Raw genomic sequence first — 24,825 nt, forward strand, 5'->3', positions numbered from 1 at the left:
CCTACCGGGAACTTACCACCGCCGGACATGCAAAATCACCTGCCGGCTACACCAGAACCACTCGGCAGACACTCCGGAACCACCTCCAGGACAGACCGGAACCACCTGCTGGACACGCCGGGACCTCCTGCTTGACTCGCCAGAACCACCTGCCGGACACGCCAGAATCACCAGCCGGCTACACCACAAACACTTGTCGGACACTCCGGAATCACCTGCCGGGCATGCTGGAACCACCTCTCAGAGGTTCCACAGCCACATGCAGGAGACGGCGGTAGCACCTGCCGAGAATGCCGGAAGTTCCTGATCCACTCCCCAGAACCACCTGCCGGACACGCCAAAATCACCTGCCGGCTACGCCAGAACCATGTGGCGGACACTCCGGAATCACCTGTCGGGCATGCCGGAACCACCTCTCAGACGTGCCAGAACCTCATCCCGGACACGCCAGAACCACCTGCCGGACAGAGGAGAACCACCTGCCGGACACGCCGGAACCACCGGCTCGAATCGCCAGAACCACCGCTGGACATGCAAAATCACCTGCCGGCTACGCCAGAAGCACTTGGCGAACACGCCGGAATCACCTGCCGGGCATGCCGGAACCACCTCTCAGACTTGCCAGAACCATGCTCCGGACACGCCGGTACCACCTTCCGTGTATGCCGGAACCAGCTTATCCACTCCCCACAACCACCTACTGGACACTCCAAAATCAGCTGCTGACTATGCAAGAACCACTCGGCAGACACTCCGGAATCACATGTCAGGCATTCTGGAACCACCTCTCAGAGGTGCCAGAACCACATGCCGGAGACTCCGGAATCACCTGCTGGACATGCCGGAACCACCTGCCTCACAGGCCAAAATCATATGCCGGCTACGCCAAAACCACTTGGTGGACACTCCAGAATCACCTTGCGGGCATGCCGGAACCCCGTCATGGACAGACGGCAAACACCTGCCGGACCTGCCGGAACCACCTGCTGAGCACGCCGGAACCACCTGCTCGACTCACCAGAGCCACCTGCTGGACACATCAGAAACACCTGCGGGGTACGCCAGAACCACTTGGAGGACTCTCCGGGATCACCTGCCGGGCATGCCGGAACCACCTCTCAGACGTGCCAGAACCATGTGCCGGACACACCGGAACCACCTGCCGAGTATGCCGGAACCACCTGCTCCACTCCCCAGAACCACCTGCTGGACACCCCAAAATCACCTGCCGGCTGCGCCAGAACCACTCGGCAGACACTCCGGAACCACCTGCCGGGCATGCCGGAACCACCTCTCAGAGGTGCCAGAACCACATGCCGGACACTCCGGAATCACCTGCCGGGCATGCCGGAACCATCTCTCAGACGTGCCAGAACCATGTTCCGGACACGCCGGTACCACCTGCCGAGCTCGCCGGAACCACCTGCTGGACACGCCAAAATCACCTGCCGGCTATGCCAGAACCACTCAGCAGACACTCCGGAATCACCTGCCGGGCTTGCTGCAACCACCTGCTGGTCACGCCAACATCACCTGCCAGCTAAGCCAGAAACACTTTGCGGACGCTCCGGAAACACCTGTCGGGCCGGCCGGAACCACCTCTCACATGTGCCAGAACCATGAGCCTGAGATGCCAGAACCACACCCCGAACAGACCGTAACCACCTGCCAGACCCGCCTGAACCACCTGCCGAGCACACCGGAACCACCTGCCGGACATGCCAAAATCACCTGCGGGCTACTCCAGAACCACTTGGAGGACTCTCAGGGATGACCTACCGGGCATGCTGGAACCACCTCTCAGACGTGCCAGAACCATATGGCGGACAGTCCAGAATCACCTGTTGGGCATGCGCAACCACCTCTGAGACGTACCAGAACCACGTGCCATACACGCCGGAACCACCTACCGGACAGACCGGAGTCACCTTTCGGGCATGCCAGAACCACCTGTCAAATGTGCCAGAATCACGTGCCGGAGACGCCGGAGGCACCTGCCGAGCACACCGGAACCACCTGCTCGACTCGCCAGAACCACCTGCCAGACATGCAAAAATCACCTGCCGGTTACGCCAGAATCACTCGGTGGACTCTCCTGGATCACCGGCCGGGCATGCCGGAACCACCTCTGAGACATAGCAGAACCACGTGCCAGACACGCCGGAACCACATCCTGGACAGACTGGAACCACCTGCTGTACATGCCCGAACCTCCTGCCGAGAATGCCAGAAACACCTGCTCGGCTCCCGGGAAAATCCTACGGGGAAACTGTCATAGAAATGAAGGTCAAACGGCCTTTCTTGCCAGACCTTACCTCACCACTTTAGAACTTCTGCTTCTGCCACAATTCCACCTTGCCAACCCGGCTCAGACGAAAGGCCTACATCTTCCCCTTGAGCAATGGGGACGAGGCCCGGATGATTGTGGTTCCACATGCTGAGGAGGAGAGAGACAATAGGCTTTTAACTAACCACCAAGTGCAATGGTTGAGAGAGTGTCAGAAAGCACCAATGGCAGAAAGACCCCTTTACTCTCAGCAGTGTCCTCCATTGCTCTAGAGCAGGAAGGCACAAAGGACAGCCTCAATCCTTCAATGGGAAACAAGCCATAAAATGTCTTGCTTCCAGTTCTTTAGGAAGCTGAGAAAGAACTCGCTTTCCACAGTGCTGTTAAAGCATACGAGGAAACACTCGTAAAAAGGCAGCTCAAACGCCATTTCTTCCCAGTGCTTAACTCGCCGCTTTAGGATTTCTGCTTCTGCCGCAATTCCACCTTGCCAACCCGGCGAGACGAAATGCCTACATCTTCCCCTGAAGCAACTGGGCTGAGTCCCAAATGATTGAGCGTCCACGTGCTTAGGAGGTGATAGACTGCACGCCTTTTTCCAACCACCATTGTGCACTGGTGGAGAGAGTGTTGGAAAGCAGCTATGTCAGAAAGACCCCTTTGCTCTCAGCTCTGCCCTCCATTGCTCTAGACGTGGAATGCACAATGCACTGGTTCCACCCCTCAAGGGGTGACAAGCCACAGACCGTCTTCCTTCCATCTCTTTAGGAAGCTGAGAAAGAACTCGCTTTCAACAGTGCTCTTTCTGTGTCCTGGCAACATCTCATACAAAGGCAGCTGATATGCCGTTTCTTTTCAGCGCTTAACTCGCCTATTTAGAACTTCTGCCTCTGCCAGATTTCCACCTTGCCAACCCCGCTCAGACGAAATGCCTACATCTTCCCCTTCAGCAACGGGGACGAGGCCCATATGATTGTGCCTCCACATGTTTAGCAAGAGCAGACAATAGGCTTTTTACAAACTGCCATTGTGCACTGGTGCAGAGAGTGTCAGAATGCACCAATGGCAGAAAGACCCCTTTACTCTCAGCTGTGCCCGCCATTGCTCTAGAGCTGGCAGGCGCAAAGCATGGCCTCCATCCTTCAATGGGAGACAAGCCATAAACTGTCTTGCTTCCAGCTCTTTAGGAAGCTGAGAAAGAACTCGCTTTCCACAGTGCTGTACAGCATACGAGGAAACTCTCATACAAAGCCAGCTCAAACACCATTTCTTCCCATCGCTTAACTTGCCGCTTTAGGACTTCTGCTTTTGCCGCAGTTCCACCTTGCCAACCCGGCTCAGACGAAATCCCTACATCTTCCCCTTGAGCAATGGGGACAAGGTCCGGATGATTGTGGTTCCACATGCTGAGGAGGAGACAGACAATAGGCTTTTAACCAACCGCCCATGAGCAGTGGTTGGGGTAGTGTCAGAAAGCACCAATGTCAGAAAGGCCCTTTAGTCTCGGCCGTGCCCTCCATTCCTCCCATGGTAGGAGGCACAAGGCACTGGCACCACCCCTGAAGGGTATCAGAAAGCACCTATGGCAGAAAGCCCCCTTGGCTCTCAGCCGTGCCATCCATTGCTCTGCAGGTGGAAGACACAAAGCACTGCCTCCATCCTTCAATGGGAGACAAGCCATAAATTGTCTTGCCTCCAGCTCTTTAGGAAGCTGACGAACAACTCGCTTTCCACAGTCCTGTTACAGCATACCAGGAACCTCTCATGCAAAGGCAGCTCAAACGCCATTTCTTCCCAGTGCTTAACTCGAAGCTTTAGGACTTCTGCTTCTGCCGCAATTCCACCTTGCCAACCCGGCGCAGACGAAATGCCTACACCTTCCCCTGAAGCAACTGGGCTGAGTCCCAAATGATTGAGCGTCCACGTGCTTAGGAGGCGATAGACTGCACGCCTTTTTCCAACCACCAATGTGCACTGCTGGAGAGATTTTCATAAAGAAGCTATGTCAGAAAGGCCCCTTTGCTCACAGCCGTGCCCTTCATTGCTCTAGACGTGGAAGGCACAAGGCACTGGCTCTGGATCCACCCCTCAATGGGAGACAAACCACATCTTGTCCTGCTTCCAGCACTTTAGGAAGCTGAGAAAAACTCCCTTTCCACAGTGCCCTTACAGCGTCCTGGGAACATCTCATACAAAGGAGGCTGAACGTCATTTCCTTCAGCAATTCACTCGCCAGTCTGGGACATCTGCATCCTGCACATATCCACCTTGGCAACCCAGCTCAGACGAAATGCCTACATCTTCCCCTTCAGCAACGGGCACGAGGCCCAGATGATTGTGCTTCCACATGCTTAGAAGGAGCAGACAATAGGCTTTTTACAAACCGCAATTGTGCACTGGTGCAGAGAGTGTCAGAATGCACCTATGTCAGAAAGGGCCCTTTGCTCTCAGCCGTGCCCTCCGTTGCTCCAGGGGTGGAAGGCACAAAGCACTGCCTCCATCCTTCAATTGGAGACAAGCCATAAACTGTCCTGCTTCCAGCTCTTTAGGAAGCTGGGAAAGCACTCGCATTCCACAGTGCTCTTACAGCATCCTGGGAACATCTCATACAAAGGCACCTGAATGCCGTGTCTTTTCAGCCCTTAACTCGCCAATCTGCAACATCCGCTTCTGCCGCATTTCCACCTTGCCAACCGGGCTCAGACGAAATGCCTACATCTTCCCCTTGAGCAATGGGGACGAGGCCCGGATGATTGTGGTTCCACATGCTGAGGAGGAGACAGACAATAAGCTTTTAACTAACCACCAAGTGCAATGGTTGGGAGAGTGTCAGAAAGCACCAATGGCAGAAAGACCCCTTTACTTTATTCTCAGCTGTGCCCTCCATTGCTCTAGAGGTGGAAGGCACAAAGCACTGCCTCCATCCTTCAATGGGAGACAAGCCATAAAATGTCTTGCTTCCAGCTCTCTAGGAAGCTGAGAAAGAACTCGCTTTCCACAGTGCTGTTACAGCATACGAGGATACTCTCATACAAAGGCAGCTCAAATGCCATTTCTTCCCAGCGCTTAACTTGCCGCTTTAGGACTTCTGCTGCAATTCCATCTTGCCAACCCGGCTCAGACGAAATGACTACATCTTCCCCTGAAGCAACTGGGCTGAGTCCCAAATGATTGAGCGTCCACGTGCTTAGGAGGCGATAGACTGTATGCCTTTTTCAAACCACCATTGTGCACTGGTGGACAGAGTGTCCGAAAGCAGCTGTGTCAGCAAGACCCCTTTGCAGGCAGCCGTGCCCCCCATTGCTCTAGAGGTGCAAGGAACAAAGCACTGCCTCCATCCTTCAATTGGAGACAAGCCATAAACTGTCCTGCATCCAGCTCTTTAGGAAGCTGGGAAAGCACTCGCATTCCACAGTGCTCTTGCAGCATCCTGGGAACATCTCATACAAAGGCACCTGAACGCCGTGTCTTTTCAGCCCTTAACTCGCCAATCTGCAACATCCGCTTCTGCTGCATTTCCACCTTGCCCACCCGGCTCAGACGAAATGCCTACATCTGCCCCTTGAGCAATGGGGACGAGGCCCGGATGATTGTGGTTCCACATGCTGAGGAGGAGACAGACAATAGGCTTTTAACCAACCGCCCTTGAGCAATGGTTGGGGCAGTGTCAGAAACCACCAATTTCAGAAAGTCCCTTTACTCTTGGTCTTGCCCTCCATTCCTCTAGAGGTAGGAGGCACAAGGCACTGGCACCACCCCTGAAGGGTATCAGAAAGCACCAATGGCAGAAAGCCCCCTTTGCTCTCAGCCATGCCATCCATTGCTCTGCAGGTGGAAGGCACAAAGCACTGCCTCCATCCTTCAATGGGAGACAAGCCATAAACTGTCTTACCTCCAGCTCTTTAGGAAGCTGAGAAAGAACTCGCTTTCCACAGTGCTGTACAGCATATGAGGAAACTCTCATACAAAGGCAGCTCAAACGCCATTTCTTCCCAGCGCTTAACTCGCCGCTTTAGGACTTGTGCTTCTGCCGCAGTTCTACCTTGCCAACCTTGCTCAGACGAAATGCCTACATCTTCCCCTGAAGCAACTGGGCTGAGTCCCAAATGATTTAGCATCCACCTGCTCAGGAGGCGATAGACTGTAAGCCTTTTTCCAAACACCATTGTGCACTGGTGGAGAGAGTGTCAGAATGCAGCTATGTCAGAAAGACCCTTTTGCTCTCAGCCATGCCCTCCATTGCTCTAGATTGGAATGCACAATGCATTGGCTCCACCCCTCAAGGGGCCACAAGCCACAGACCATCTTCCTTCCATCTCTTTAGGAAGCTGAGAACAAACTCACCTGACGTATAAAAAGGAATCATGCCTCTTATGTGCCAGAAAACCCCGGGAGACATGCCAAAAACACCCTCCACACACTCTCAAAGGGCCACGCCTTCATGCCAGTATGACCCAACAGGCATACCAGAAGCACGCACGTTGCATGCCAGAACCACCTGTAACCACCTGCCGGACACATTGGAACAGTGATTCTGACACTGCAGAACCATCTCTTCAACATGCCAGCCGCACACAATGACATGACGGAACCAGATTCCAAACATAGCACAACGACATGCCAGACACATTGTAAACACCTGTCGGATATGCCACAAACAGGAGCCAGAAACACTGAAACCAGCTGAGGAGTATGAAAGAACGGGGGCCAGAAATGCCACAAGCATCTGTCTTACAAGCCAGAGCCACGAGCCCAAAAAGCAGGAAAGACCTGCCGGACACACCAAAATAACCTGCCGGTGACACCAGAACCACTTGGCGGGCACCAAGGAATCACCTGCCAGGCACGCCTGAAGCACGTCACAGACGTGCCAGAACCACGTGCCGGCCATGCTGGAACCAGCTCCCGGACAGACCAGAAGCACCTGCCAGACACGTCGGAATCACCTGCCGCGCATGCCGGAACCACCTCTCACACATGCCAGAACCATGTGCCAATGACCCCAGAAGCACCTGCCAAGCACGCTGGTACCACCTGCTCGACTCGCCAGAACCACCTGCCGGACACGCCAAAATCACCTGTCGGCTACTCCACAACGAGTTGGTGGACTCTCTGGAATCACCTGCCGGGCATGATAGAACCACCTCTCAGACGTGCTGGAAGCACGTGCCAGACACGCCAGAACCACCTCCCGGACACACCGGAACCACCTGCCGGACCTGCCTGAACCAACTGTCAAGCATGCCAGAACCACCGGCTCAACCCTCCGGAACCACCGCCGGACATGCAAAATCACCTGCCGGCTACGCCAGAACCACTTGGCGAACACTCCGGAATCACCGGCCGGGCATGTGAGAACCACCTCTCAGACATGCCAGAACCAAGTGCCAATGATCCCGGAAGCACCTGCCGAGCACGCCGGAACCACCTGCTCGGCTGCACCACAACCAGTTGGTGAACACTTCGGAATCACGGGCCGGGCTTGCTGGAACCACCTGCCGGCCATGCCAAAATCACCTGCCAACTACGCCAGAACCGCTTGGCGGACACTTCGGAATCAGCTGCCGGGCATGACGGAACCAGCTCTCAGACGTGCCAGAACCATGTTCCGGACACGCCGGTACCACCTGCCGGACACGCCGGGACCACCTGCTTGACTCGCCAGAACCACCTGCCGGACCCGCCAAAATCACCAGCCGGCTACGCCACAACCACTTGTGGGACACTCCGTAATCACCTGCCGGGCATGCTGGAACCACCTCTCAGAGGTGCCACAACCACATGCCGGAGACGGCGGAAGCACCTGCCGAGAATGCCAGAAGTTCCTGATCCAATCCCCAGAACCACCTGCTGGACACGCCAAAATCAGCTGCCGGCTACGCCAGAACCACTTGGCGGACACTCCAGAATCACCAGCCGGTCATGCCAGCACAACTTCTCAGACGTGCCCGAAGCACGTGCCGGACAGGCCGGAACCATCTCCCGGACAGACCTGAACCACAGCAAACACTCGCCGGAACCACCTGCTTGACTCACCGGTCGCAGCTGCCGGACATGCCAAAATCACCTGCTCGCTACACAAGAACCACTTGGCGAACAAGCCGGAATCACGTGAAGGGCATACTGACACCACCTCTTAGACGTGCCAGAACCTCGTGTCGGAGACCCCAGAACCACATGACGGACACGCCGGAACCACCGGCTCGACTCGCCGGAACCACCGCCGGACATGCAAAATCACCTGCCGGCTACGCCAGAACCACTTAGCGAAGACTCCGGAATCACCTGCCGGGCATGCCGGAACCACCTCTCAGACATGCCAGAACCACATGTCAATGACACCGGAAGCACCTGCCGAGGAAGGTGGAACCACCTGCTCGACTTGCCAGAAAGACCTGCCAGACACGCGAAAATCACCTGCCGGCTACGCCACAACCAGTTGCTGAACACTTCGGAATCACCTGCCGGGCTGGCTGGAACCACCAGCCTCTCATGCCACCATCACCTGCCAGCTATGCAAGAACCACTTGCTGGACACTCCGGAAACACCTGTCTGCTCGGCCGGAAACACCTCTCAGACAAGCCAGAACCATGTGCCTGAGATGCCGGAACCACACCCCGAACAGACCGAAACCACCTGAAAGACATGCCTGAACCACCGGCTCGACTTGCCGGAACCATTGCCGGACATGCAAAATCACCTGCCGGCTACGGCAGAACCACTTGGCGAACACTCGGGAATCACCTGCCGGGCATGGCGGAACCACCTCTCAGACATGCCCAAACCACATGCCAATGACGCCAGAAGCACCTGCCGAGCACGCCAGAACCACCAGCTCGACTCGCCAAAACCACCTGCTGGACACGCCAAAATCACCTGCCGGCTATGCCACAACCATTTGGTGAACACTTCGGAATCACCTTCCGGGCTGGCTGGAACCACCTGCCGGTCACGCCAACATCACCTGCCAGCTATGCCTGAACCACTTGGCGAACATCATGGAAACACCTGTCGGGCCGGCCGGAACCACCTCTCAGACGTGCCAGAACCATGTGCCTGAGATGCTGGAACCACACCCCCAACAGACCGAAACCACCTGCCAGACCCGCCTGAACCACCTGCCGAGCACGCCGGAACCACCTACTCGACTCACCGGAACCACCTACCTGACACGCCAAAATCACCTGCCGGCTATGCCAGAACCACTTGGCGAACACTCCGGAATCACCTTCCGGGCATGTGGGAACCACCTCTCAGACTTGCCAGAACTATGTTCCGGACACGCCGGTACCAACTGCCGAGTATGCCGGAACCACCTGATCCACTCCCCAGAACCACCTGCTGGACACGCCAGAATCACCTGCCGGCTACGCCAGAACCACTCGGCAGACACTCCGGAACCACCTGCCGGGCATGCCGGAACCACCTCTCAGAGGTGCCAGAACCACATGCCGGACACTCCGGAATCACCTGCCGGGCATGCCTGAACCATCTCTCAGACGTGCCAGAACCATCTTCCGGACACGCCGGTACCACCTGCCGAGATCGCCGGAACCACCTGCTGGACACGCCAAAATCACCTGCTGGCTACGCCAGAACCACTCGGCAGACACTCCGGAACCACCTCCAGGACAGACCGGAACCACCTGCTGGACACACCAAAATCACCTGCCGGCTATGCAAGAACCACTCGGCAGACACTCCGGAATCACATGTCAGGCATTCCGGAACCACCTCTGAGATGTGCCAGAACCACATGCCGGAAACTCCGGAATCATCTGAAGGGCGTGCCAGAACCATCTCTCAGACGTGCCACAACCACGTGCCGAAGAGACCAGAAGCACCTGCCGAGCTCGCCGGAACCACCTGCTAGACATGCCGGAACCACCTGCCTCACAGGCCAAAATCATATGCCGGCTACGCCAAAACCACTTGGTGGAGACTCCAGAATCACCTTGCGGGCATGCCAGAACCACGTCATGGACAGACGGCAAACACCTGCCGGACCTGCCGCAACCACCTGCCGAGCACGCTGGAAACACCTGCTCGACTCACCAGAGCCTCCAGCCGGACACATCAGAAACACCCGCGGGGTACGCCAGAACCACTTGGAGGACTCTCCGGGATCACCTGCCGGGCATGCCGGAACCACCTCTCTGACGTGCCAGAACCATGTGTCGGACACGCCGCAACCACCTGCCGAGTATGCTGGAACCACCTGCTCCACTCCACAGAACCAACTGCTCGACGTGCCAAAATCACCTGCCGGCTACGCCAGAACCACTCGGCAGACTCTCCGGAACCACCTCCAGGACAGACTGGAACCACCTGCTGGACACGCCGGGACCACCTGCTTCACTCGCCAGAACCACCTGCCGGACACGCTAGAATCACCAGCCGGCTATGCCACAACCAGTTGTCGGACACTACGGAATCACCTGTCGGGCATGCTGGAACCATGCTCAGAGGTGCCACAGCCACATGCAGGAGACGGCGGTAGCACCTGGGGAGAATGGCGGAAGTTCCTGATCCACTCCCCAGAACCACCTGCCGGACACGCCAAAATCACCGGCAGGCTACGCCAGAACCACTTGGCGGACACTCCAGGATCACCTGCCGGGCATGCCAGCACAACCTCTCCGAAGTGCCAGAAGCACGTGCCGGACAGGCCGGAACCATCTCCCGGACAGACCGGAAACACAGGAAACACTTGCCAGAACCACCTGCTTGACTCACCGGTCCCACCTGCCGGACACGCCAAAATCACCTGCCCGCTACACCAGAACCGCTTGGTGGACAAGCCGGAATCACGTGAAGTGCATGCCGACACAACCTCTCAGACGTGCCAGAACCTCGTGCCGGACACCCCAGAACCACATTCTGGACAGACCGGAACCACCTGAGGGACACGCCGGAACCACCAGCTCGACTCGCCGGAACCATTGCCGGACATGCAAAATCACCTGCCGGCTACGGCAGAACCACTTGGCGAACACTCGGGAATCACCTGCCGGGCATGGCGGAACCACCTCTCAGACATGCCCGAACCACATGCCAATGACACCGGAAGCACCTGCCGAGCACGCCAGAGCCACCAGCTCGGCTCGCCAAAACCACCTGCTGGACACGCCAAAATCACCTGCCGGCTATGCCACAACCATTTGGTGAACACTTCGGAATCACCTTCCGGGCTGGCTGGAACCACCTGCCGGTCACGCCAACATCACCTGCCAGCTATGCCTGAACCACTTGGCGAACATCATGGAAACACCTGTCGGGCCGGCCGGAACCACCTCTCAGACGTGCCAGAACCATGTGCCTGAGATGCTGGAACCACACCCCCAACAGACCGAAACCACCTGCCAGACCCGCCTGAACCACCTGCCGAGCACGCCGGAACCACCTACTCGACTCACCGGAACCACCTACCTGACACGCCAAAATCACCTGCCGGCTATGCCAGAACCACTTGGCGAACACTCCGGAATCACCTTCCGGGCATGTGGGAACCACCTCTCAGACTTGCCAGAACTATGTTCCGGACACGCCGGTACCAACTGCCGAGTATGCCGGAACCACCTGATCCACTCCCCAGAACCACCTGCTGGACACGCCAGAATCACCTGCCGGCTACGCCAGAACCACTCGGCAGACACTCCGGAACCACCTGCCGGGCATGCCGGAACCACCTCTCAGAGGTGCCAGAACCACATGCCGGACACTCCGGAATCACCTGCCGGGCATGCCTGAACCATCTCTCAGACGTGCCAGAACCATCTTCCGGACACGCCGGTACCACCTGCCGAGATCGCCGGAACCACCTGCTGGACACGCCAAAATCACCTGCTGGCTACGCCAGAACCACTCGGCAGACACTCCGGAACCACCTCCAGGACAGACCGGAACCACCTGCTGGACACACCAAAATCACCTGCCGGCTATGCAAGAACCACTCGGCAGACACTCCGGAATCACATGTCAGGCATTCCGGAACCACCTCTGAGATGTGCCAGAACCACATGCCGGAAACTCCGGAATCATCTGAAGGGCGTGCCAGAACCATCTCTCAGACGTGCCACAACCACGTGCCGAAGAGACCAGAAGCACCTGCCGAGCTCGCCGGAACCACCTGCTAGACATGCCGGAACCACCTGCCTCACAGGCCAAAATCATATGCCGGCTACGCCAAAACCACTTGGTGGAGACTCCAGAATCACCTTGCGGGCATGCCAGAACCACGTCATGGACAGACGGCAAACACCTGCCGGACCTGCCGCAACCACCTGCCGAGCACGCTGGAAACACCTGCTCGACTCACCAGAGCCTCCAGCCGGACACATCAGAAACACCCGCGGGGTACGCCAGAACCACTTGGAGGACTCTCCGGGATCACCTGCCGGGCATGCCGGAACCACCTCTCTGACGTGCCAGAACCATGTGTCGGACACGCCGCAACCACCTGCCGAGTATGCTGGAACCACCTGCTCCACTCCACAGAACCAACTGCTCGACGTGCCAAAATCACCTGCCGGCTACGCCAGAACCACTCGGCAGACTCTCCGGAACCACCTCCAGGACAGACTGGAACCACCTGCTGGACACGCCGGGACCACCTGCTTCACTCGCCAGAACCACCTGCCGGACACGCTAGAATCACCAGCCGGCTATGCCACAACCAGTTGTCGGACACTACGGAATCACCTGTCGGGCATGCTGGAACCATGCTCAGAGGTGCCACAGCCACATGCAGGAGACGGCGGTAGCACCTGGGGAGAATGGCGGAAGTTCCTGATCCACTCCCCAGAACCACCTGCCGGACACGCCAAAATCACCGGCAGGCTACGCCAGAACCACTTGGCGGACACTCCAGGATCACCTGCCGGGCATGCCAGCACAACCTCTCCGAAGTGCCAGAAGCACGTGCCGGACAGGCCGGAACCATCTCCCGGACAGACCGGAAACACAGGAAACACTTGCCAGAACCACCTGCTTGACTCACCGGTCCCACCTGCCGGACACGCCAAAATCACCTGCCCGCTACACCAGAACCGCTTGGTGGACAAGCCGGAATCACGTGAAGTGCATGCCGACACAACCTCTCAGACGTGCCAGAACCTCGTGCCGGACACCCCAGAACCACATTCTGGACAGACCGGAACCACCTGAGGGACACGCCGGAACCACCAGCTCGACTCGCCGGAACCATTGCCGGACATGCAAAATCACCTGCCGGCTACGGCAGAACCACTTGGCGAACACTCGGGAATCACCTGCCGGGCATGGCGGAACCACCTCTCAGACATGCCCGAACCACATGCCAATGACACCGGAAGCACCTGCCGAGCACGCCAGAGCCACCTGCTCGACTCGCCAAAACCACCTGCTGGACACGCCAAAATCACCTGCCGGCTACGCCACAACCATTTGGTGAACACTTCGGAATCACCTTCCGGGCTGGCTGGAACCACCTGGCGGTCAAGCCAACATCACCTGCCAGCTATGCCAGAACCACTTGGCGAACACCATGGAAACACCTGTCGGGCCAGCCGGAACCACCTCTCAGACGTGCCAGAACCATGTGCCTGAGATGCCGGAACCACACCCCGAACAGACCGAAACCACCTGCCAGACCCGCCTGAACCACCTGCCGAGCACGCCGGAACCACCTACTCGACTCGCCGGAACCACCTACCTGACACGCCAAAATCACCTGCCGGGTATGCCAGAGCCACTTGGCGGACACTCTGGAATCATCTGCCGGACATGCCAGAACCAGCTCTCAGACACACCAGAACCACGTGCCGGAGACGCCGGAAGCACCTGCCGAGCATGCCTGAGCCACATGCTCAACTTGCAAGAAACACCTGCCAGACACGCCAAAATCACCTGCCGGGTACGCCAGAACCACGTGGCGGACACTCCGGAATCACCTGTCGGGCATGCCGGAACCACCTCTCAGACGTGCCAGAACCTCGTGCCGGACACGCCAGAACCACCTGCTGGACAGACCAGAACCACCTGCCGGACACGCCGGAACCGCCGTCTCGACTCGCCCGAACCACCGCCGGACATGCAAAATCACCTGCCGGCTACGCCAGAACCACTTGGTGAACACTCCGGAATGACCTTCCGGGCATGCCGGAACCACTGCTCAGACTTGCCAGAACCATGTTCCGGACACGCCGGTACCACCTGCCGAGTATGCCGGAACCACCTGGTCCACTCCCCAGAACCACCTGCTGGACACGCCAGAATCACCTGCCGGCTATGCCAGAACCACTTGGCGAACACTCCGGAATCACCGGCCGGGCATGCTTTAACCACCTCTCAGAGGTGCCACAGCCACATGCAGGAGACGGCGGTAGCACCTGCCGAGAATTCCGGAAGTTCCTGATCCACTCCGCGGAACCAGCTGCCGGACACTCCAAAATGACCTGCCGGCTACGCCAGAACCACTTGGCGGACACTCCAGAATCACCTGCCGGGCATGCCAGCACAACCTCTCCGAAGTGCCAGAAGCACGTGCTGGACAAGCCGGAACCATCTCCCGGACAGACCGGAAACACAGGAAACACTCACCGGAACCACCTGCTTGACTCACCGGTCCCACCTGCCGGACACGCCAAAATCACCTGCCCGCTACACCGGAACCACTTGGTGGACAAGCCGGAATCACGTGACGTGCATGCCGACACAACCTCTCAGACGTGCCAGAATCTCGTGCCGGACACCCCAGAACCACCTGCTGGACAGACCGGAACCACCTGCCGGACACGCGGGAACCACCGGCTCGACTCGCCGGAACCATTGACGAACATGCAAAATCACCTGCCGGCTACGGCAGAACCACTTGGCGAACAGTCGGGAATCACCTGCCGGGCATGCCGGAACCACCTCTCAGACTTGCCAGAACCATGTTCCGGACACGCCGGTACCACCTGCCAAGTATGCCGGAACCACCTGATCCACTCCCCAGAACCACCTGCTGGACACGCCAGAATCACCTGCCGGCTACGCCAGAACCACTCGGCAGACACTCCAGAACCACCTGCCGGGCATGCCGAAACCACCTCTCAGAGGTGCCAGAACCACATGCCGGACACTCCGGAATCACCTCCCGGGCTTGCCGGAAACATCTCTCAGACGTGCCACAACCACACGCCGAAGAGACCAGAAGCACCTGCCGAGCTCGCCGGAACCACCTGCTAGACATGCTGGAACCACCTGCCTCACAGGCCAAAATCATATGCCGGCTACGCCAAAACCACGTGGTGGACACTCCAGAATCAACTTGCGGGCATGCCAGAACCACGTCATGGACAGACGGCAAACACCTGCCGGACCTGCCGGAACCACCTGCCGAGCACGCCGGAGCCACCTGCTCGACTCACCAGAGCCACCAGCCGGACATATCAGAAACACCTGCGGGGTACGCCAGAACCACTTGGAGGACTCTCCGTGATCACCTGAGAGGCATGCCGGAACCACCTCTCAGACGTGCCAGAACCATGTGGCGGACAGTCCGGAATCACCTGTTGGGCATGCGCAACCACCTCTGAGACGTACCAGAACCACATGCCGTGCAGGCTGGAACCACCTACCGGACAGACCGGAATCACCTTTCGGGCATGCCGGAACCACCTGTCAGATGTGCCAGAAACACGTGCCGGAGACGCCGGAAGCACCTGCCAAGCACGTTGGAACCACCTGCTCAACTCGCCTGAACCACCTGCCGGACATGCCAAAATCACCTGCCGACTATGCCAGAACCACTTGGCGAACACTCCGGAATCACTTGCCGGGCATGCAGGAACCACCTCTCAGACATGCCAGAACCCCGTGCCAATGACCCCGGAAGCACCAGCCGAGCACGCCGGAACCACCTGCTCGACTCGCCAGAACCACCTGCCGATCACGCAAAAATCACCTGCCGGCTACGCCACAACGAGTTGGTGAACACTTTGGATTCACCTGCCAGGCTTGCTGGAACCACCTGCCAGTCATGCCAAAATCACCTGCCAACTACGCCAGAACCGCTTGGCGGACAATGCGGAAACACCTGTCGGGCCGGCTGGAACCACATGTCAGACGTGCCAGAAACGTGTTCATGAGATGCTGGAACCACACCCCGAACAGACGGATACCACCTGCCAGAACCGCCTGAACCACCTGCTGAGCACGCCGGAACCACCTGGTCGACTCACCGGTACCACCTCCCTGACATGCCAAAATCACCTGCTGGGTATGCCAGAACCACTTGGCGGACACTCCGGAATCATCTGCCGGACATGCTGGAACCAGCTCTCTGACACACCAGAACCACGTGCCGGAGACGCCGGAAGCACCTGCCGAGCATGCCGGAGCCACCTGCTCGACTCGCCAGAAACACCTGCCGGACACGCCAAAATCACCTGCCGGGTATGCCAGAACCACCTGGCGGACACTACGGAATCACCTGCCGCGCATGCCGGAACCACCTCTCAGACGTGCCGGAAGCACGTGCCAGACACGCCGGAAACACCTACCGGACAGACCGGAACCACCTGCCAAGAACGCCGGAGCCACCTGTTCGACTCGCTGGAACCACCTGCCGGACAGGCCAATATCAACTGCTGGCTATGCCAGAAACACCTGGGGGACAGTCCGGGATCACCTGCCAGCCATGGCGGAACCACCTCTCAGACGTACCAGAACCACCTGCCGGAGAAGCTGGAAACACGTCCTGGACAGACTGGAACCACGTGACGGCCATGCCTGAACCACCTGCCGAGCACGGCGGAACCACCTGCCGGACACGCCAAAATCACCTGCGGGCTACGCCAGAACCACTTGGACGACTCTCCGAAATGACCTGCCGGGCATGTTGGAACCACCTCTCAGACGTGCCAGAAGCACGTGGCGGACAGTCCGGAATCACCTGTTGGGCATACGCAACCACCTCGGAGACGTACCAGAACCACGTGCCGTGCACGCCGGAACCACCTACCGGACAGACCGGAATCAACTTTTGGGCATGCCGGAACCACCAGTCAGATGTGCCAGAAACATGTGCCGGAGACGCCGGAAGCACCTGCCGAGCACTTCGCAACCACCTGCTCAACTCGCCTGAACCACCTGCCGGACACGCCAAAATCACCTGCCCGCTACACCAGCACCACTTCGGGGACAAGCCGGAATCACGTGAGGGGCATGCCGGCACAGCCTCTCAGACTGAACCTCGTGCCGGACACCACAGAACCACCTGCCGGACAGAGCGGAACCACCTGCCGGGCACGCCGGAACCACCGGCTCGACTCGCCGGAACGACCGCTGGACGTGCAAAATCACCTGCCGGCTACGCCGCAAACACTTGGCGAACACTCCGGAATCACCTGCCGGGCATGACGGAACCACCTCTCAGATATGCCAGAACCACGTGCCAATGACTCCGGAAGCACCTGCCGAGCACGCCGGAACCACCTGCCGGACACGCAAAAATCACCTGCCGGCTACGCCACAACCAGTTGGGGAACACTTCGGAATCAGCTGCCGGGCTTGCTGGAACCACCTGCCGGTCATGCCAAAATCACCTGCCAACTACGCCAGTACCACTTGGCGGACACTGTGGAAACACCTGTCAGGCCGGCCGGAACCACATCTCAGACGTGCCAGAACCATGTGCATGAGATGCTGGAACCACACCCCGAACAGACGGAAAACACCTGCCAGACCCGTCTGAACAACCTGCCGAGCACGCCGGAGCCACCTGCCTGACATGCCCAAATCACCAGCCGGGTATGCCAGAACCACTTGGCGGACACTCCGGAATCATCTGCCGCACATGCCGGAACCAGCTCTCAGACACACCAGAACCACGTGCCGGAGACGCCGGAAGCACCTGCCGAGCATGCCGGAGCCACCTGCTCGACTCGCCAGAAACACCTGCCGGACACGCCAAAATCACCTGCCGGGTACGCCAGAGCCACCTGGCGGACACTCCGAAACCACCAGTCGCGCATGCCGGAACCACCTCCCAGACGTGCCGGAAGCACGTGCCGGACAAGCCGGAATCACCTACCGGACAGACCGGAACCACCTGCCGAGCACGCCGGAGCCACCTGTTCGACTCGCTGGAACCACCTGCCGGACAGGCCAATATCAACTGCTGGCTATGCCAGAACCACCTGGGGGACAGTCCGGGATCACCTGACAGCCATGGCGGAACCACCTCTCAGACGTACCAGAACCACCTGCCGGAGAAGCTGGAAACACGTCCTGGACAGACTGGAACCACGTGACGGCCATGCCTGAACCACCTGCCGGACACGCCAAAATCACCTGCGTGCTACGCCAGAACCACTTGGGCGACTCTCCGAAATGACCTGCCGGGCATGTTGGAACCACCTCTCAGACGTGCCAGAAGCACGTGGCGGACAGTCCGGAATCACCTGTTGGGCATACCAACCACCTCTGAGACGCACCAGAACCACGTGCCGTGCACGCCGGAACCACCTACCGGACAGACCGGAATCAACTCTTGGGCATGCCGGAACCACCAGTCAGATGTGCCAGAAACACGTGCCGGAGACGCCGGAAGCACCTGCCGAGCACGTCGCAACCACCTGCTCAACTCGCCTGAACCACCTGCGGGACACGCCAAAATCACCTGCCCGCTACACCAGCACCACTTCGGGGACAAGCCGGAATCACATGAGGGGCATGCCGGCACAGCCTCTCAGACTGAACCTCGTGCCGGACACCACAGAAACACCTGCCGGACAGACCGGAACCACCTGCCGGACACGCCGGAACCACCGGCTCGACCCGCCGGAACGACCGCTGGACGTGCAAAATCACCTGCCGGCTACGCCGGAAACACTTGGCGAACACTCCGGAATCACCTGTCCGGCATGCCGGAACCACCTCTCAGATATGCCATAACCACGTGCCAATGACCCCGGAAGCACCTGCCAAGCACGCCGGAACCACCTGCTCGACTCGCCAGAACCACCTGCCGGACACGCAAAAATCACCTGCCGGCTACGCCACAACCAGTTGGGGAACACTTCGGAATCACCTGCCGGGCTTGCTGGAACCACGTGCCGGTCATGCCAAAATCACCTGCCAACTACGCCAGTACCACTTGGCGGACACTGTGGAAACACCTGTCGGGCCGGCCGGAACCACATCTCAGACGTGCCAGAACCATGTGCATGAGATGCTGGAACCACACCCCGAACAGACGGAAAACACCTGCCAGACCCGTCTGAACAACCTGCCGAGCATGCCGGAGCCACCTACCTGACATGCCCAAATTACCAGCCGGGTATGCCAGAACCACTTGGCGGACACTCCGGAATCATCTGCCGCACATGCCGGAACCAGCTCTCAGACACACCACAACCAAGTGCCGGAGACACCGGAAGCACCTGCCGAGCATGCCGGAGCCACCTGCTCGACTCGCCAGAAACACCTGCCGGACATGCCAAAATCACCTGCCGACTATGCCAGAACCACTTGGCGAACACTCCGGAATCACTTGCCGGGCATGCAGGAACCACCTCTCAGACATGCCAGAACCCCGTGCCAATGACCCCGGAAGCACCAGCCGAGCACGCTGGAACCACCTGCTCGACTCGCCGGAACCACCTGCTGATCACGCAAAAATCACCTGCTGGCTACGCCACAACCAGTTGGTGAACACTTTGGAATCACCTGCCAGGCTTGCTGGAACCACCTGCCAGTCATGCCAAAATCACCTGCCAAGTATGCCAGAACCGCTTGGCGGACACTGCGGAAACACCTGTCGGGCCGGCTGGAACCACATCTCAGACGTGCCAGAAACGTGTTCATGAGATGCTGGAACCACACCCCGAACAGACGGATACCACCTGCCAGAACCGCCTAAACCACCTGCTGAGCACGCCAGAACCACCTGCTCGACTCACCGGTACCAACTCCCTGACATGCCAAAATCACCTGCTGGGTATGCCAGAACCAATTGGCGGACACTCCGGAATCATCTGCCGGACATGCCGGAACCAGCTCTCAGACACACCACAACCAAGTGCCGGAGACACCGGAAGCACCTGCCGAGCATGCCGGAGCCACCTGCTCGACTCGCCAGAAACACCTGCCGGACACGCCAAAATCACCTGCCGGGTATGCCAGAACCACCTGGCGGACACTACGGAATCACCTGCCGCGCATGCCGGAACCACCTCTCAGACGTGCCGGAAGCACGTGCCAGACACGCCGGAAACACCTACCGGACAGACCGGAACCACCTGCCAAGAACGCCGGAGCCACCTGTTCGACTCGCTGGAACCACCTGCCGGACAGGCCAATATCAACTGCTGGCTATGCCAGAACCACCTGGGGGACAGTCCGGGATCACCTGCCAGCCATGGCGGAACCACCTCTCAGACGTACCAGAACCACCTGCCGGAGAAGCTGGAAACACGTCCTGGACAGACTGGAACCACGTGACGGCCATGCCTGAACCACCTGCCGAGCACGGCGGAACCACCTGCCGGACACGCCAAAATCACCTGCGGGCTACGCCAGAACCACTTGGACGACTCTCCGAAATGACCTGCCGGGCATGTTGGAACCACCTCTCAGACGTGCCAGAAGCACGTGGCGGACAGTCCGGAATCACCTGTTGGGCATACGCAACCACCTCTGAGACGTACCAGAACCACGTGCCGTGCACGCCGGAAGCACCTACCGGACAGACCGGAATCAACTTTTGGGCATGCCGGAACCACCAGTCAGATGTGCCAGAAACACGTGCCGGAGACGCCGGAAGCACCTGCCGAACACTTCGCAACCACCTGCTCAACTCGCCTGAACCACCTGCCGGACACGCCAAAATCACCTGCCCGCTACACCAGCACCACTTCGGGGAGAAGCCGGAATCCCGTGAGGGGCATGCCGGCACAGCCTCTCAGACTGAACCTCGTGCCGGACACCAGAGAACCACCTGCCGGACAGACCGGAACCACCTGCCGGACACGCCGGAACCACCGGCTCGACCCGCCGGAACGACCGCAGGACATGCAAAATCACCTACCGGCTACGCCACAAACACTTGGCGAACACTCCGGAATCACCTGCCGGGCATGCCGGAACCACCTCTCAGATATGCCAGAACCACGTGCCAATGACCCCGGAAGCACCTGCCGAGCACGCCGGAACCACCTGCTCGACTCGCCAGAACCACCTGCCGGACACGCAAAAATCACCTGCCGGCTACCCCACAACCAGTTGGTGAACACTTCGGAATCACCTGCCGGGCTTGCTGGAACCACCTGCAGATCACGCCAAAATCACCTGCCAACTACGCCAGTACCACTTGGCGGACACTGTGGAAACACCTGTCGGGCCGGCCGGAACCACATCTCAGACGTGCCAGAACCATGTGCATGAGATGCTGGAACCACACCCCGAACAGACGGAAAACACCTGTCCGACCCGTCTGAACAACCTGCCGAGCACGCCGGAGCCACCTGCCTGACATGCCCAAATCACCAGCCGGGTATGCCAGAACCACTTGGCGGACACTCCGGAATCATCTGCCGGACATGCCGGAACCAGCTCTCAGACACACCAGAACCACGTGCCGGAGACGCCGGAAGCACCTGCCGAGCATGCCGGAGCCACCTGCTCGACTCGCCAGAAACACCTGCCGGACACGCCAAAATCACCTGCCGGGTACGCCAGAACCACCTGGCGGACACTCCGAAATCACCTGTCGCGCATGCCGGAACCACCTCTCAGACGTGCCGGAAGCACGTGCCGGACACGCCGGAATCACCTACCGGACAGACCGGAACCACCTGCCGAGCACGCCGGAGCCACCTGCCTGACATGCCCAAATCACCAGCCGGGTATGCCAGAACCACTTGGCGGACACTCCGGAATCATCTGCCGGACATGCCGGAACCAGCTCTCAGACACACCAGAACCACGTGCCGGAGACGCCGGAAGCACCTGCCGAGCATGCCGGAGCCACCTGCTCGACTCACCAGAAACACCTGGCGGACACGCCAAAATCACCTGCCGGGTACGCCAGAGCCACCTGGCGGACACTCCGAAACCACCAGTCGCGCATGCCGGAACCACCTCCAAGACGTGCCGGAAGCACGTGCCGGACACGCCGGAATCACCTAACGGACAGACCGGAACCACCTGCCGAGCACGCCGGAGCCACCTGTTCGACTCGCTGGAACCACCTGCCGGACAGGCCAATATCAACTGCTGGCTATGCCAGAACCACCTGGGGGACGGTCCGGAATCACCTGCCAGCCATGGCGGAACCACCTCTCAGACGTACCAGAACCACCTGCCGGAGAAGCTGGAAACACGTCCTGGACAGTCTGGAACCACCTGCCGGCCAAGCCTGAACCACCTGCCAAGCACAACGGAACAACCTGCCAGACACGCCAAAATCACCTGCGTGTTATGCCAGAACCACTTGGAGGACTCTCTGGGATGACCTGCCGGGCATGCCGGAACCACCTCTCAGACGTGCCAGAACCATGTGGCGGACAGTCCGGAATCACCTGTTGGGCATGCGCAACCACCTCTGAGACGTACCAGAACCACATGCCGTGCCGGCTGGAACCACCTACCGGACAGACCGGAATCACCTTTCGGGCATGCCGGAACCACCTGTCAGATGTGCCAGAAACACGTGCCGGAGACGCCGGAAGCACCTGCCAAGCACGTTGGAACCACCTGCTCAACTCGCCTGAACCACCTGCCGGACATGCCAAAATCACCTGCCGACTATGACAGAACCACTTGGCGAACACTCCGGAATCACTTGCCGGGCATGCAGGAACCACCTCTCAGACATGCCAGAACCCCGTGCCAATGGCCCCGGAAGCACCAGCCGAGCACGCCGGAACCACCTGCTCGACTCGCCAGAACCACCTGCCGATCACGCAAAAATCACCTGCCGGCTACGCCACAACCAGTTGGTGAACACTTTGGAATCACCTGCCAGGCTTGCTGGAACCACCTGCCAGTCATGCCAAAATCACCTGCCAACTACGCCAGAACCGCTTGGCGGACACTGCGGAAACACCTGTCGGGCCGGCTGGAACCACATCTCAGACGTGCCAGAAACGTGTTCATGAGATGCTGGAACCACACCCCGAACAGACGGATACCACCTGCCAGGACCGCCTGAACCACCTGCTGAGCACGCCGGAACCACCTGCTCGACTCACCGGTACCACCTCCCTGACACGCCAAAATCACCTGCTGGGTATGCCAGAACCACTTGGCGGACACTCCGGAATCATCTGCCGGACATGCCGGAACCAGCTCTCAGACACACCAGAACCAAGTGCCGGAGACGCCGGAAGCACCTGCCAAGCACGTTGGAACCACCTGCTCAACTCTCCTGAACCACCTGCCGGACATGCCAGAACCACCTGCCGGATATGCCAAAATCACCTGCCGACTATGCCAGAACCACTTGGCGAACACTCCGGAATCACTTGCCGGGCATGCAGGAACCACCTCTCAGACATGCCAGAACCCCGTGCCAATGACCCCGGAAGAACCAGCCGAGCACGCCGGAACCACCTGCTCGACTCGCCAGAACCACCTGCCGATCACGCAAAAATCACCTGCCGGCTGCGCCACAACCAGTTGGTGAACACTTTGGAATCACCTGCCAGGCTTGCTGGAACCACCTGCCAGTCATGCCAAAATCACCTGCCAACTACGCCAGAACCGCTTGGCGGACACTGCGGAAACACCTGTCGGGCCGGCTGGAACCACATCTCAGACGTGCCAGAAACGTGTTCATGAGATGCTGGAACCACACCGCGAACAGACGGATACCACCTGCCAGAACTGCCTGAACCACCTGCAGAGCACACCGGAACCACCTGCTCGACTCACCGGTACCACCTCCCTGACACGCCAAAATCACCTGCTGGGTATGCCAGAACCACTTGGCGGACACTCCGGAATCATCTGCCGGACATGCCGGAACCAGCTCTCAGACACACCAGAACCAAGTGCCAGAGACGCCGGAAGCACCTGCCGAGCATGCCGGAGCCACCTGCTCGACTCGCCAGAAACACCTGCCGGACACGCCAAAATCACCTGCCGGGTATGCCAGAACCACCTGGCGGACACTACGGAATCACCTGCCGCGCATGCCGGAACCACCTCTCAGACGTGCCGGAAGCACGTGCCAGACACGCCGGAAACACCTACCGGACAGACCGGAACCACCTGCCAAGAACGCCAGAGCCACCTCTTCGACTCGCTGGTACCACCTGCCGGAGAGGCCAATATCAACTGCTGGCTATGCCAGAACCACCTGGGGGACAGTCCGGGATCACCTGCCAGCCATGGCGGAACCACCTCTCAGACGTACCAGAACCACCTGCCGGAGAAGCTGGAAACACGTCCTGGACAGACTGGAACCACGTGACAGCCATGCCTGAACCACCTGCCGGACACGCCAAAATCACCTGCGTGCTACGCCAGAACCACTTGGGCGACTCTCCGAAATGACCTGCCGGGCATG

Source organism: Equus przewalskii, unplaced genomic scaffold (assembly GCF_037783145.1).
Source record: "Equus przewalskii isolate Varuska unplaced genomic scaffold, EquPr2 contig_12304, whole genome shotgun sequence".
NCBI classification, from domain to species: Eukaryota; Metazoa; Chordata; class Mammalia; order Perissodactyla; family Equidae; genus Equus; species Equus przewalskii.